Below are 14,378 nucleotides of genomic sequence, written 5' to 3' on the forward strand. Positions count from 1 at the left end.
TCAAATCCAAACTCTTCTTCTTCTTCTGCCACTTTGTGCCTCCAGCATCTACCACCTGAGGCAGGTTCCTCACTCAGCCTAATATTAGGTCTGACCCTGATACAATGCACTAAACTATTGGGCTCATGTTATCTGAAAGATCTCCTATAAGCCTACCTGGTACTAAGATTTTCCTTGTAGGCACACACCTTCACAATTAAGTTTCTGTGCATGAGAGATACATTTTTTCCTTTAGTGGTCCCCAGATTGTGGATCTCCCTCTCCATGGAAGTGCAGACGGTTTTAAAAACGTATTTAGTTTGTCCCGCTTTTTTGTTAATTTAGGTCCTACTGTATGATTTTAATTTGTAGAGGTGCTTTAGTGTGTATTATTTTTTATCTGCCAGGATTTATTTTCATTACAATTAAATTTGTAATTACGTAAATAAATCGTTAGCTTTTTGGTTTGGTTTTGTATTGCATTGCAATGAATTGTGTCTTTTACTTTTACTTGTGTTGCCTCCTGTGGGCTATTCTCAAAAAGGCAGCCTATAAATTAGTGTAAACCGAGATAAGTAGTATGAAACGCTTTCTGGCTTTTCCTGCCAGTGTATCATCAGCCTTGACCAACTGAGGGTTCCTGCAGCAAATGTGTGAGGAATTTACTTGGCATCAATGATGGCTTTACATAAAATAATTAGAAACCAACACCAGAGCAGGTAGAGACTGTAACACACGATCCTATAGTCTTTATGTTTAGGCTAGTATACACATTATACAAAATGCCTACAGCGATGAGAGGAATTTCCCAAATATATGCTACTTTAGTCTGATCATGTTCTGGAACTGGCATAAAATCCCCTCCTTCCCCATTTCCCACATGGTAATATGCACTGCACATTTTAAGCTCACTAAAATCACCTGATGCTTGGCAGCTTCAAGCTAATGCTAGTCAATGCCATCCAGAAAGGACTGCACTGAACACCAACAGGGGACATTGTGTTGCATCATAATAAACACAATAACAAATAGGATGGAGGACACTATGCAGAGCTTCCAGCAGATACTCTACACTGCTGTACTTTACTTGCATCCTTTTAACTACAGGTAATTTTTTCACACTTTTTGATGGGCTTGAGAAATGTCATTTTATCTCTCTAGTATAATTTGTAAGTTGTTTAAAAAGGGGAAGTGATTTTGCATTATTAATATGACAGTATTCCTAATTTATGTATGAGTGACTTGCTTCCTTTGGACTTTTTTGTTCTTCAGGTGCATGAGATATTTCGTGAGCTTACTATGTATGCCCTTCAAAAATAAGTTTTGTATTTCCCTTGAAACATAAACATATAGCTTCAGCTGCTGCCTACATTTCTAAAATTGCTCTTGGTTCTTGCATGTATGTGTTAAAGCTATCAAACAGACCTGTATAATGTGAACTTTCATTACAAAGATTTCAGATAAAGGTCAAAATAAATCTTCTAGAATAAAGTGATGAGAACAACTTTCTCTTTCAATAAGACAGGACTGGAACTTCTGATGACAGGGAAAATATTAGAAAGCAGCAGGCCATCCTGGAAAGTAGGCTTTTAAAGAACTGAATCGTCAATTACACTTTACAAAATGAGGTCTGGCAAGTATTTTAATTTTGGTTGTTTGCATCTCAGAAACCCCAAAACTCCTATCTGGATATTTCTGCAGAGTAATTGTTGTTTTGTGTAGCAGCCAGAAATGTAATTTATTGGTCTGGAAGGATCATTTGTGCAGATTCCAAAACTTAGAAATCAATTATGTGAAACTTTGTATTTTCAATCTTTTTTAAAACTTATATACCTCTTTCCTTTTATCCTGCGTTCAGTATTTAACATATCACTACTTAAAGTGCACCTTAAAAGTTGAGATTAGATTATGGCAGTTACTGTACTTCTTCTAGAGTAATGCATCTTCTGCTAGCTACTTTATTCTAGGACACCAAAATGTAGAAGATGCATTTAATGATTTGAATATATAGGTACTAGGGAACAAGTTCCATGCTACCTAAAAAAAGAAACACTTTAATGAGATACAGTGGGTTTAGCAGCTAGCTAATTTATTTTTATTTCACATAATTTGAATACTGCTTCAGTGTAGACCTCTAAGCAGTTTACAGATAATATAAAATATACCTTGCAATTGTCAAAAGAAGTTTTTTAAAAAGGGCAAAGTTAAAAATCACTTTTAAAAAATCAGAATATAAATAAAACCAGCAGTTCTCTCAAGCCATTAGAACAATCCAACTCCCCTTCCCCTAAAATTATGACTTTGATTGCACTTGAAAACAAAGTGAGTTTTGACACATGTGTGCTGTTTTGCACCTGTGCTTTTTAGTATTCCTCAGACTAGGTGGCTGGTTTTGGCAGGAGCTCAAAAGCTGATTACTTTAAATCCTTTATTTGGTCTCAGTGGAACTGTCTTAATTACTGTAATTGATTGAGTAGTTTCTGAGTTAGACAAGAAGCAGAAAGCAAGGATCACACATCTCCACTTGCTCTCCCCAGCTGGGCCAGGGGATGGTGAAATGGATACATCCCATCATCCATGAAACACTTTGTCAATCACTTGAGGTCAGGTCAAGGAAATTCAGAAGCACACCCTGCATGCTCTGTTATTCTATTCTTCCTTTAAGCACAGTTGTTGTTGTTGTTTAGTCATTTAGTCGTGTCCGACTCTTCGTGACCCCATGGACCAGAGCATGACAGGCACTCCTGTCTTCCACTGACTTCCGCAGTTTGGTCAAACTCATGCTGGTTGCTTCGAGAACACTGTCCAACCATCTCATCCTCTGTCATCCCCTTCTCCTTGTGCCCTCCATCTTTCCCAACATCAGGGTCTTTTCCAGGGAGTCTTCTCTTCTCATGAGGTGGCAGGTATTGGAGCCTCAGCTTCAGGATCTGTCCTTCCAGTGAGCACTCAGGGCTGATTTCCTTAAGAATGGGTAGGTTTGATCTTCTTGCAGTCCATGGGACTCTCAAGAGTCTCCCCCAGCACCGTAATTCAAAAGCATCAATTCTTCAGTGATCAGCCTTCTTTATGGTCCAGCTCTCACTTCCATACATCACTCCTGGGAAAACCATAGCTTTAACTATATGGGCCTTTAAGCACAGTGCCAACTTGCAAACACTGCTTTGGGCAGATATTGGTTTCACGCAGGAGCTCTGATCAGGAGGCCCTGAGTGGACCTGATTTGAGTGGGCCTTGCACTCAGTGCTTAACTTGAATTTAGTGTCAACCTGCAATCTGCTTTCAGCAGGGATGAGGTCCACTCAGGAGTTCCTGAGTCGAAGCAGTCCTAGTAGGGCTTGCGTTTGGCACCAAATTTTAAAGGGAGCCAAATACGAGCTCTGCTTGCCAACAAACAATTAGGAACATACTTTAAATATTCCACTTCTCTTGCAGCTGCACCTTTATCTGCTCCATAACTGATATCATAGGTGGCTTGGGGAGAACTGTCTCACTGGCCAAATTTTGGCAGCTTGTGAACCTTGTGGGCTGGAGGTATCCTGTACATGCTGTGTGGCAGGGGTGGGTTAAGCTGTGATCATCCAAAGGTTGTTGTGACTACACGTCCTATCATCCTTGACCATTGGCCATGTTGTTCAGGGCTGATGGGAGATGGAGTTCATAGAATCATAGAATAGAATCATAGAATCATAGAGTTGGAAGAGACCACAAGGGCCATCGAGTCCAACCCCCTGCCAAGCAGGAAACACCATCAGAGCACTCCTGACATATGGCTGTCAAGCCTCTGCTTAAAGACCTCCAAAGAAGGAGACTCCACCACACTCCTTGGCAGCAAATTCCACTGTCGAACAGCTCTTACTGTCAGGAAGTTCTTCCTAATGTTTAGGTGGAATCTTCTTTCTTGTAGTTTGGATCCATTGCTCCGTGTCCGCTTTCTCTCTCCTCTATGTGACATCTTTTTATATATTTGAACATGGCTATCATATCACCCCTTAACCTCCTCTTCTCCAGGCTAAACATGCCCAGCTCCCTTAGCCGTTCCTCATAAGGCATCGTTTCCAGGCCCTTGACCATTTTGGTTGCCCTCCTCTGGACACGTTCCAGTTTGTCAGTGTCCTTCTTGAACTGTGGTGCCCAGAACTGGACACAGTACTCCAGGTGAGGTCTGACCAGAGCAGAACACAGTGGCACTATTACTTCCCTTGATCTAGATGCTATACTCCTATTGATGCAGCCCAGAATTGCATTGGCTTTTTTAGCTGCCGCGTCACACTGTTGGCTCATGTCAAGTTTGTGGTCAACCAAGACTCCTAGATCCTTTTCACATGTACTGCTCTCAAGCCAGGTGTCACCCATCTTGTATTTGTGCCTCTCATTTTTTTTGCCCAAGTGCAATACTTTACATTTCTCCCTGTTAAAATTCATCTTGTTCAACAGCATAAGAAGAGGCACAGGAGGCACAGGTTCTCCACCCCTGCTGAAAGGCCAACAACTCTGATTGCCTTTTAGTAACTTCCAGGAGGGTTGGGTTATCATGTTTTCCCCCACTTCAGGGGTTACCGTTTGTTTTTAAATTGTGAACATTCCATTTCCAGACAAGCTGGTCATATGTAAGAACCTCAGAAGGTTAAGGGAAACATTAAGATTTTGGTGCCTGAGTTTGCTTTCCTTCTCTCCTCTACCCTCACCCTATATTTCATTTTCTGTCATGTATTTTTAGATTGCAAGCCTGAGGGTAGGAACTGACTTGGTTTTTATTGATTGATAAGCCACTGTGGGAGTTTTCCTGCTCAAGAGTAGGGTGTAAATGCCTTTAATGACTGAGTGAATAAAGTTGCAGTGCAAATTACAGAAGATAATAGAATATCCTGACTCTTGAAACTAGGAGAGTGAAGTATACCTAAAGGGTATGCACATTGATCATGTAAATGTGACCTTTACATAATGTAAATGTAACCTTTTTTTTTTTTTGTTCTGTGGGAGAAGAAAAAAATCAAGTGGCATTTCAAGAATGCACATTCACAAAAACAAAACCATGCATGCTTGAAACAAAGCAAGCTGATCATTTTTGATCAATTGATGTTGCCTCTCATAACAGGCACTGCAAGAAGCTTTCTGTTCACTAGTGAACCACATAAACTTTCTCTTCCTTAACCCCATAAAACTCCTCTTTTATATATATTTGTAAACTTAATCCAGAACAGGAGACCAGCCAGATGCCTGCAGGAAATCAGCCAAGCTGTCTTTGGTCCTGCATGACTCTGTGGTTTAAGGACTTGCCGATCAGAAGGTCGGCATTTTGAATCCCTGCGATGGGGTCAGCTCCCGTTGCTCGGCCCCTGCTCGTGCCAACCTAGCAGTTTGAAAGCACATCAAAGTGCAAGTAGATAAATAGGTACTGCTCTGGCGGGAAGGTAAACGACGTTTCCGTGCACTGCTCTGGTTCGCTAGAAGTGGCTTAGTCATGCTGGCCACATGACCCAGAAGTTGTAGGCCAGCTCCCTCGGCCAGTAAAGCAAGATGAGTGCTGCAACACCAGAGTTGGCTCCGACTGGACCTAATGGTCAGGGGTCCCTTTACCTTTACTTTTACCCTGGCATTCAGAGATCAACTATCAACTACCTCTAAAGCTGGAAGTTCCATTTACCCTAACTTATTTCGTTTGACAGGACGTAGAAAGGAGACTATTGCAATATGAAGTCTTAGCATCATGATTAAAAGAAGTCAGCTGGATGGCAACTCTGAACATGGAGGTGTCACATGGACGGTTGGATATCAAATGACTTCCAGCATAACTGATAAACAGATCTATTGTGTTTGCATTTTAAAATGCAAACTGAGGCATGAAAGTTAAAATGGTAAACACAGGGAAAAGTCTAGTAAAGAAGCAACAACAACGGAAAATCATGGGAACCTCTTTGCTAATGTGATTCTAGAATTACTCAGTGACAGAGGAAGCAACAGAATAAAAGCAACTGTTTTCAACAATGCTGTGTTGACAGTGCCAATGGCAAAGAAATGGATACAGGAACAAAGAGCGGGCGTAAGCCTGGAGGCAAAGCTGTGGTGATGCAGAAAAAGAACCCTTTTTGTTGCGTCCTTTTGCAAAGTACACTCGTACACACGCGCAGACACACAGAGAGGGGAGGGGAGGAGAGATGCAGACAGAAAAGGGGTAAATAGCCTTTGCCCCTCTATTCCTCCAGTGAAATTCTCAACTTCTGTTTTCTTTAAAAATAAAACAAATCAAAAATCTGATAATAGCTACTATGTTTAATTTATAGCTTGTGTGTGTGACACTCTTTGCCCTTTCTCTTTCACCGATTTAGCAATGGGAATTTGCTACCTGTTATATTTTTGTTGTTGTGTGATAGAGACATCTAGTGGGCATTGCATGGAACATTCCCCCAAGTTAAAAGTTAAAATTCATGAAATGCTCCGTGCAGTAAGCTTTTTGTGGTAATTGTACTTCACATTAGAAGACAAATGCTTTCATGTATAGTTCGTGATATGGCCAAGCTTAAGGAATCAGTCCCTTTCTGGCAAATGACTCAGGCCATTCACTCAATAGGTTTAGTTAACATTCTGGCTAACTCCTTTAAAGCAAGACAGTAAGAACTGAATATAATCAATTCTTAGGATACAAAGGAATGGAAAGAATTCACAGCCCTATTATTTTGGTAGAACTTTGAAACAGAGATAGGGGTGGGTGGTGTGTTATAATTATTATTTTCCTGGATTCATTTCCAGCCGGATCTTTCTCTGGAGGTGGAATAACCATTTTGGTTCCTTTTTTTTTTTTTTTTGCACTACAGTTCCCATCAGACCCAGCCTGTGTTGGCAGCGGTCAGGGCTGTTTGGAGTTGTAGTCCACAAATGGATACCCCCAGCCTAGTGAGTCTTGCCCAACCCCGATGTGTAAGTTGCCCCAGTTGCTGCTGTGGCATTGCTGGGACTCCCAAATGCTGCCACCTCTCCCACCCTCAGTTTTTGACACTGACAGCAGAAAGGGGAAGATGGCTGTAGAAACTCTATGGCAGGAGCGGAGAGGTCTTGGATACAGTTGCATTCCAGTAATCAATCTTGCCACATACCCAGCTTTTTAAACTGTGGAACCCACTCTCCCAGGAGGCAGTGATGGTCACTAACTTGTGCGTCTTTAAAAGAGGACTGGACAGATTCATGGAGGAAAAGGCTATCAATGTATCAGGATTACAGATGTCCCTCTTACACCAAGAAGCTGGCGGTTTAATTGCGCTTAGATTTATTAGTATTTACACAGTAGTTTCAGTCTGAGCTCACAGCTCAATCATCTGCCGAGGACGACATTGAGCTCACTAAAGGGCAGGTCCTCCGCCAACAGGATATCCTCCATCGGCCGCTCCTCCTCCTCTTGGACTTACGCCAGGCATGGACTCTTCTCCTTCGTCAAGTCCATGGGAACTCGAGGACAGTTTGCTAATTCCCCTCTGGAGCTGTCTCTAAAGGCTACAGTTCCTCTGAACCTGCCTCTGTCTGACCTACACTATCTTGGGAATTTACAGCCGGCACTCCAGGACAGGAAGGTGTTTGCATCACTCTCAATATGGAAAGGAAGGAAGCCTCTGTTTTCCCCCAGCCTGCCACCCCTCCTCTTCGGAGTCCTCATCGCTCTGGGAAGCGACGTTCCTGACACAATGGCTACTAGCCACAATGACTATGTGCCACCTCTGTTTCAGAGGCATTGTGCCTCTGAATGTCAATTTCTGGGAATTGCAAGTGGACACAGTGCTCTTGTGTGCACGTCTTGCTTGCCAATTTCCCACCTGGTTGGTAACAGTGAGAAGATGTTGCTGAACTAGATGTTCCATTGGACTGATCCAGCCTGCTGCTCTTGTGTTTTTGGGTTGCTCAATCCCTTCCCCCCAGCTTCTGGGGTATTTTTAGTGTTTTTTTAAATGGTCATTGATCTGAGATATATGGAAAGGATACAGAGCCATCAGTGAGCCTTGTTTTATCACTTTCTGACAGCTTCCTAATCTACACTAGTTTTTTGTGACAGCTGAATTAAAACCACAAATTGTTATTCTTGGATCTCAGTGTTGCGACTCCAGTCATTACAACGCCTTTCATTATCACAGAGAAATTGTCATCTTCAGAAATATTATGATCAGGAAAAGACTTCATCAAACAGTATATTACCTGCAGATCTGTCAGTGTTATATCATGCAGCTACCCGAGATGCCATGGATGGTATGCTGGGGGAAAATGGAACAAAACTATAGATATTTATACCAGTTTCAAGAACTACAATTACCTATTACCAAACAAACAGTGTGTTGTCAGACTTGTCAATGTGAGGTGATTTAAAGGTCCATTTTTTTCTACATATTTAAGGAACACTGTCTATTTCAAAATTTAATATCTGCAAATTAATGCCAAAGACACTGCATTTAAGTAAAAATGATTTAATTTCATGTTTATTTGTCTTTTTCTATTGCTCCTTCACTTAGGCATTTTTTTGACTGACTGCATCCGCCCATGGATGCAGCATTTCATGAAATCCTAAGTGTTGAGGCCAATTCAGCTTTCAGATCAATATTTTTTCCCCTACAGGCCTTGCTTACTACATTCCATCTGTGCACATTCTGTAAAGAATAAAGAATATTGTAATCTCCTCTGCCTTATTATTGTTGTTATTTCAATTTATTAGTCCCTTTCTAAGCAACTTAAAGGTAAAGGGACCCCTGACCATTAGAGGTCATTTGCAACCCGCAGCGTTCGCAACCCATGTCTGCACACGCACAGGTTGCGATTTGGTGCTTCTGCGCATGCACAAAGCACAATTTAGCACTTATGCGCATGCGTGACGCCAAAACCAGTAACCTGTTCCAGTACTTCCGGGTTTTGGCAGTCCACAACCTGAAAAAATGCAAGCTGAAGCGGCTGTAACCCGAGGTTTGACTGTATGGCTAAATCAAGAGAATGATCCAAGAAGGTAAAAGAAGAGATTATCACCCTTCACAAACAAGGAGCAGGATACAAGAAAATAGTGAAGGCACTGAGTGTTCCCAGAGACACTGTTGGAAGCATAGTTCGCAAGTTCCAAGTGAAAGGAACAGCAGCTACACTACCTGGACAGGGCAGAAAAAGCAAGCTATCAGTGGCAGCAAGCAGATGGGGAAAACCCTTGAGTGACTGCAAAGGAGTTGCAGCAAGTCTTGGTGGCAGCAGGCACTGAGATTTCAGTGAGCACAGTAAAGCACACTAAAACGCAGAAGGTTTCCATGCCAGGACTCCAAGACGTACACCACTACTGACCCACAAGCACAATAAAAGTCAGCTCCAGTATGCTCAAAATCATATAAATAAGCCACAGAAGTTTTGGGATTCTGTTCCGTGGAGCGATGAAACCAAACGGGAGCTTTTCGACCCCATGGATCAGCGCTATGTCTGAAGGAAGCAGAATGCTGCATACACTGAAAAGAACACACTGCCTACAGTGAAGCATGGTGGTGGCTCATTGATGCTCTGGGGCTGCTTTGCATCCTCTGGCACTGGAAACCTGCAGCGTGTGGAAGGCAGGATGGATTCATTGAAGTATCGGGAAATCGTGGGAGGAAACGTCATGCCAAGGATACCTCCAATTCCACTAAGGCTTGGTTGCAGAAGTAGTCCTGGAACGTTCTGCAGTGGCTATCACAGTCACCGGACTTGAACCCCATAAAAAACCTCTAGTGGGAGGAATGGGCTCAGATTCCCAAGGAATGCTGCCGGAAGCTGCTGTCTGGCTATGCATCCCGTTTGCAGAATGTCATAGCAGCAAAAGGCTGTTCTACTAAGTACTAAAGATGCCATTACTATTTGACATTCTCATGCTTCCACACAGACAGCATAACATTTGGAAGCTGCTTGTTTTGTGCATCAGTCTGGGAGTCACTACAGTGGTACCTTGCTTCTCAAACGCCTTGGTATGCAAACAACTTGGAACCCAAACACTGCCAACCTGGAAGTCAGTGTTCCAGTTTGCAAACGTTTTTCGGAAGCCGAACATGCTCCGTTTTGAGTGTTACGCTTCTGATTTGAGTGCCACACTTCCATTTTGAGTGTTACTCCGAGGTCTGTCTGTTTTTGCTATTTATTTTGTGTTTTCGCAGCTCTTTCTTGTGTGTGTGACTGTGTGGATCCCAGTTCAGCTACTGATTGATTGTGTAACTGCAGTACATTGTTTATTGCTTTCATTTTATGGATCAACGGTCTCGTTGGATAGTAAAATTCATGTTAAATTGCTATTTAAGGGGTTGTTTTTAAAAGTCTGGAACGGCTTCATCCGTTTTGCATTACTTTCTATGGGAAAGTGTGCTTTGGTTTTGGAACGCTTTGGTTTTGGAACGGACTTCCGGAACAGATTAAGTTTGAGAACCAAGGTATCACTGTATTCTTATATATTTATATTAAATACGTACACCACCCTTCATTTCAAGATTAGTTCATAAAAATACAAAGTAACACAAAATACATTAAAAAAACAACCTCTTCCACAAATTGTGGATGCTGCATATTTAAGCAGGTTTCAGGCGACTCCTCTCCCTCCACATGTGTGTAATGTTTCCATACCCTATTTTACTTCCAGATGCCTGGAAGCTGTGGCTGGATGGTTACGTGGGAGCCGGTTGAAGTTAAATCCTTCGAAGACAGAGGTCCTCTGGCTGGGACGGGGCGATATGGGATTGAGGGGGCAACTCCCATCTCTTGCGGGGGTGCAACTAGTGCCAGCATCGTCCGTTAAGAGTTTGAGTGTAATCTTCGATACCTCCCTCTCTATGGAGGTGCAGATTACAGCTATAACAAAGGCGGCATTTTTTCATCTCCGCCAAGCTAAGCAGTTGGCTCCTTATCTCTCTCGCCCTGACCTAGCCACTGTGATCCATGCGACGGTCACCTCCAGACTGGATTATTGTAACTCGCTCTACGTGGGGCTGCCCTTGAGACTGACCCAGAAACTCCAGCGGGTGCAGAATGCCACGGCGAGACTCCTTATGGGGTCGTCGCTGCGAGATCACATTCATCCAGTACTATACCAGCTGCACTGGCTCCCGGTGGAGTACAGGATTAGGTTTAAGGTGCTGGTTTTAACCTTTAAAGCCCTATATGGCCTAGGACCCTCGTACCTACGGGACCGCCTCTCCTGGTATGCCCCACAGAGAAACCTACGGTCTGCAAATAAAAACATCCTGAAGGTCCCAGGCCTCAGAGAGGTTAGGCTGGCCTCAACTAGAGCCAGAGCTTTCTCGGCTGTGGCACCAATCTGGTGGAACGCTCTGTCACAAGAGACTAGGGCCCTGTGGGACTTGACATCTTTCCGCAGGGCCTGTAAGACAGAGCTGTTCCACCAGGCCTTTGGTCAGGGCGCAGCCTGACCCCCTCCTCTGGCAATCTGCACAGGGTCTTGCCTGCTGGTTGCCATCAATTTGTTTTTGATTGATTTTATGGTGAAAAGTTGTTAGAATGTTGGATTGTTTTGATTGTTGTTAGCCGCCCTGAGCCCAGCTTTGGCTGGGGAGGGCGGGGTATAAATAAAATTTATTATTATTATTATTATTATTATTATTATTATTATTATTATTATTTTAGATGCATGTGTGCCCATCTGGAATCTGAGATGGGGTAGCAGCTCATGGCTGTGAGTTTCCATCAAGGGCCTCAGAGACAAATTCTGATGTGTTACTTTGCATCTGTTGTTGGGATCTGTTTGCCCTGGCGTCCAGTAAAGACAGTTTTGGAAAGACCCCCAAATTTTTATAATTGGTACCTGAATTAGGACTTTGAGTCACTTAAAAACTCAGCTGTTGTGGAATCTCATTGTTGAACCCTGAGGGGACATGGAACACGCGTTTATCTTTGATCATGGAAATAAAATCATGTTTTGTTTTTTAAAAATTAATTTATGGTTTCCAATTATATACATTTCAATAGTTTTATAATCATTCTAACATTTCAAAACTCAACTTCCTTCCTCCTCTTTCTGTGGTTCTTTAGTTTTTTGTTTTTGTTTTTACATTTCCTGCATATTATAACTTATCCATTTATCCATCTACTTTAGATATATGCTCCTATTAAACTGAAGGTTATTACAATAATCCTGCCAATGTCCTTATCTGTTTACAGTTTGTTTGTAAATATTCAATACATCATTTCCATTGTTTTATAAAACGTTTGTTATCTTGATTTCTTATTTCTGGTAAGTTCCATAACTTGATTTCTTATTTCTGCATGTTCCATAACTTTTGTCTCTACAGTGGTACCTCGGGTTACATACGCTTCCAGTTACAGACTCCACTAACCCAGAAATAGTACCTCGGGTTAAAAACTTTGCTTCAGGATGAGAACAGAAATAGTGCTCCGGCGGCGCAGCGGCAGTGGGAGGCCCCATTAGCTAACATGGTACTTCAGCTTAAGAACAGTTTCAGGTTAAGAACGGACCTCCGGAACGAATTAAGTATTTAACCCGAGGTACCACTGTATTCTTCTTTCATCGGAACTTCTTCTTTCCACTTTTGGACAAATAGCATTCTTGCCGCTGTAGTTGAATGTATGAATAAATTTCTATAGGTAGTTTTACCCCTATGATTCCCAAAAGGAAAGCTTCTGGTTTTTTTTACAAATGTTATTTTAAACATCTTTTTCAATTCCTTATATATCATTTCCGAGTAAGCTTTAACCTTACTATAAGACCACCACATATGATAAAAAATACATTCTTTCTCTTTTCATTTCCAACAATTGGCAATACATTTTTGCCAATTTACTCTGTGTTAGATACCATCTAGATAACATTTTCATATAGTTTTCTCTTAAACCTTAGCATGCTGTAAATTTTATATCCATATTCCACAATCATTCTCATGCTTCCATATCTGTCTTTTAACCAATCTATTGCCCAATGTATCATTGAAGATTTTACTTGCTCATCCTTTGTCTCCCATTCCAATAATATCCTATACATTTTAGACAGCACTTTAACATTACATCCCAACAGATCTCTCTCCAGTTGTGATATCTGTTCCCCAAACCCTCGTATCCTATCTTTCTTAAATACTTCATTCAAATGATGATATTGTATCCATGTTGTTAGCTTTCCTGATAAATCCTTAAATTCTTTTAATTTATACTCTCCTCCCTCTTGTTTTAATAAATTTCTATAAGTTGTCCAACTTTCGCTCATTTTTTTTTCTTTACCACTATAGCTTCCACTGGTGAGAGCCAAAGTGGTGTTTTGCCTGCAATATTTTTTTGTATTTATTCCATACTTTATGCAGGTTTCCCCCCCTAATTATGGGATTTGTTAATCCTTTATGTACTTTCACTTTTTCATGCCACAAATAGGCGTGCCAACCAAAAATATTATCATGACCTTCTAAATCTAAAATATGTGGATTATCCAATGTCATCCATCCTTCAGCCAACAAGGACAAGATACTTCATAATATAATTTCATATCCGGCAGAGAGAAACCTCCTCTCTCTTTTGCATCTATCAATATTTGATATTTTATTATCAGTTTATTCCTTGCCACCAGATATATTCAGCAATATCTTTTTGCCATACATTGAAACAATCTGTCTTGCTGAGAACCGAAATTGATTGAAACAAAAATACCATTCTTGGTAATACAGTCATACCTCGGGATAAAGACGCTTCAGGTTGAGCGCTTTCGGGTTGCGCTCCGCAGTGACCCAGAAGTAACGGAGCGCGTTACCTCCGGGTTTCGCTGCTCGCGCATGCGCAGATGGTCAAAATGTCACACACATGCGCGGAAGCAGCAAAACGCAACCTGCGCACACGCAGACGTGCTGCCACGTCTTACGTTCTGTTCGGGATGTGAACGGGGCTACGGAACGGATCCTGTTCGCATCCCGAGGTACCAGTGTACATTCATTTTTATAGTTTACATTCTACCAAACAGTGAAAGTTTTATTCTGTTCCAAATTTGCAAATTTCTTTTAATGTTTTTAAATAATTATCTTTATTTATATATATTTACTGTTAGCCATACACCTAGATCAGTGGTAGCGAACCTATGGCATGCATGCCAGAGGCAGCACTCAGAGCCGTCTCTGTGGGTACGCATGCTGTCGCCCCAGCACTGAGCGAAATGTTGATCCCAGCCCCTGCGCTATCTTGAAATGGAGCTGTAGGAGGCTGCTGGAAGAGCCCTTGCGCCTGTGCACACTGCAAGTGTGTGTGTGTGGAGGGGGGCACTGACTGGCCGAGCAGAAGCCCAACCTTCCCGCCATCTTGGCAACCTGACAGGGATGGGTAGTTGAGATTTTGCACCACGTGTAACGTGAGGGGGTGTGAGAGGGTGGCTCGATATGTGTGCATGTGAGAGGGAGGAAGGGAGTGTGCGAGTCCGTGTG

General features: G+C 42.1%; 1 protein-coding gene across 5 annotated transcripts in view; it reads left to right on the forward strand.

Annotated features, from left to right (window-relative positions):
• The window catches only part of CTNNA2 (catenin alpha 2), a 516,699-nt gene that overhangs the window by 133,779 nt on the left and 368,542 nt on the right, over positions 1 to 14,378 (forward strand). The window lies entirely within an intron of this gene.

Source organism: Podarcis tiliguerta, assembly GCF_965153285.1.
Source record: "Podarcis tiliguerta genome assembly, chromosome: 9".
NCBI lineage: Eukaryota > Metazoa > Chordata > Lepidosauria > Squamata > Lacertidae > Podarcis > Podarcis tiliguerta.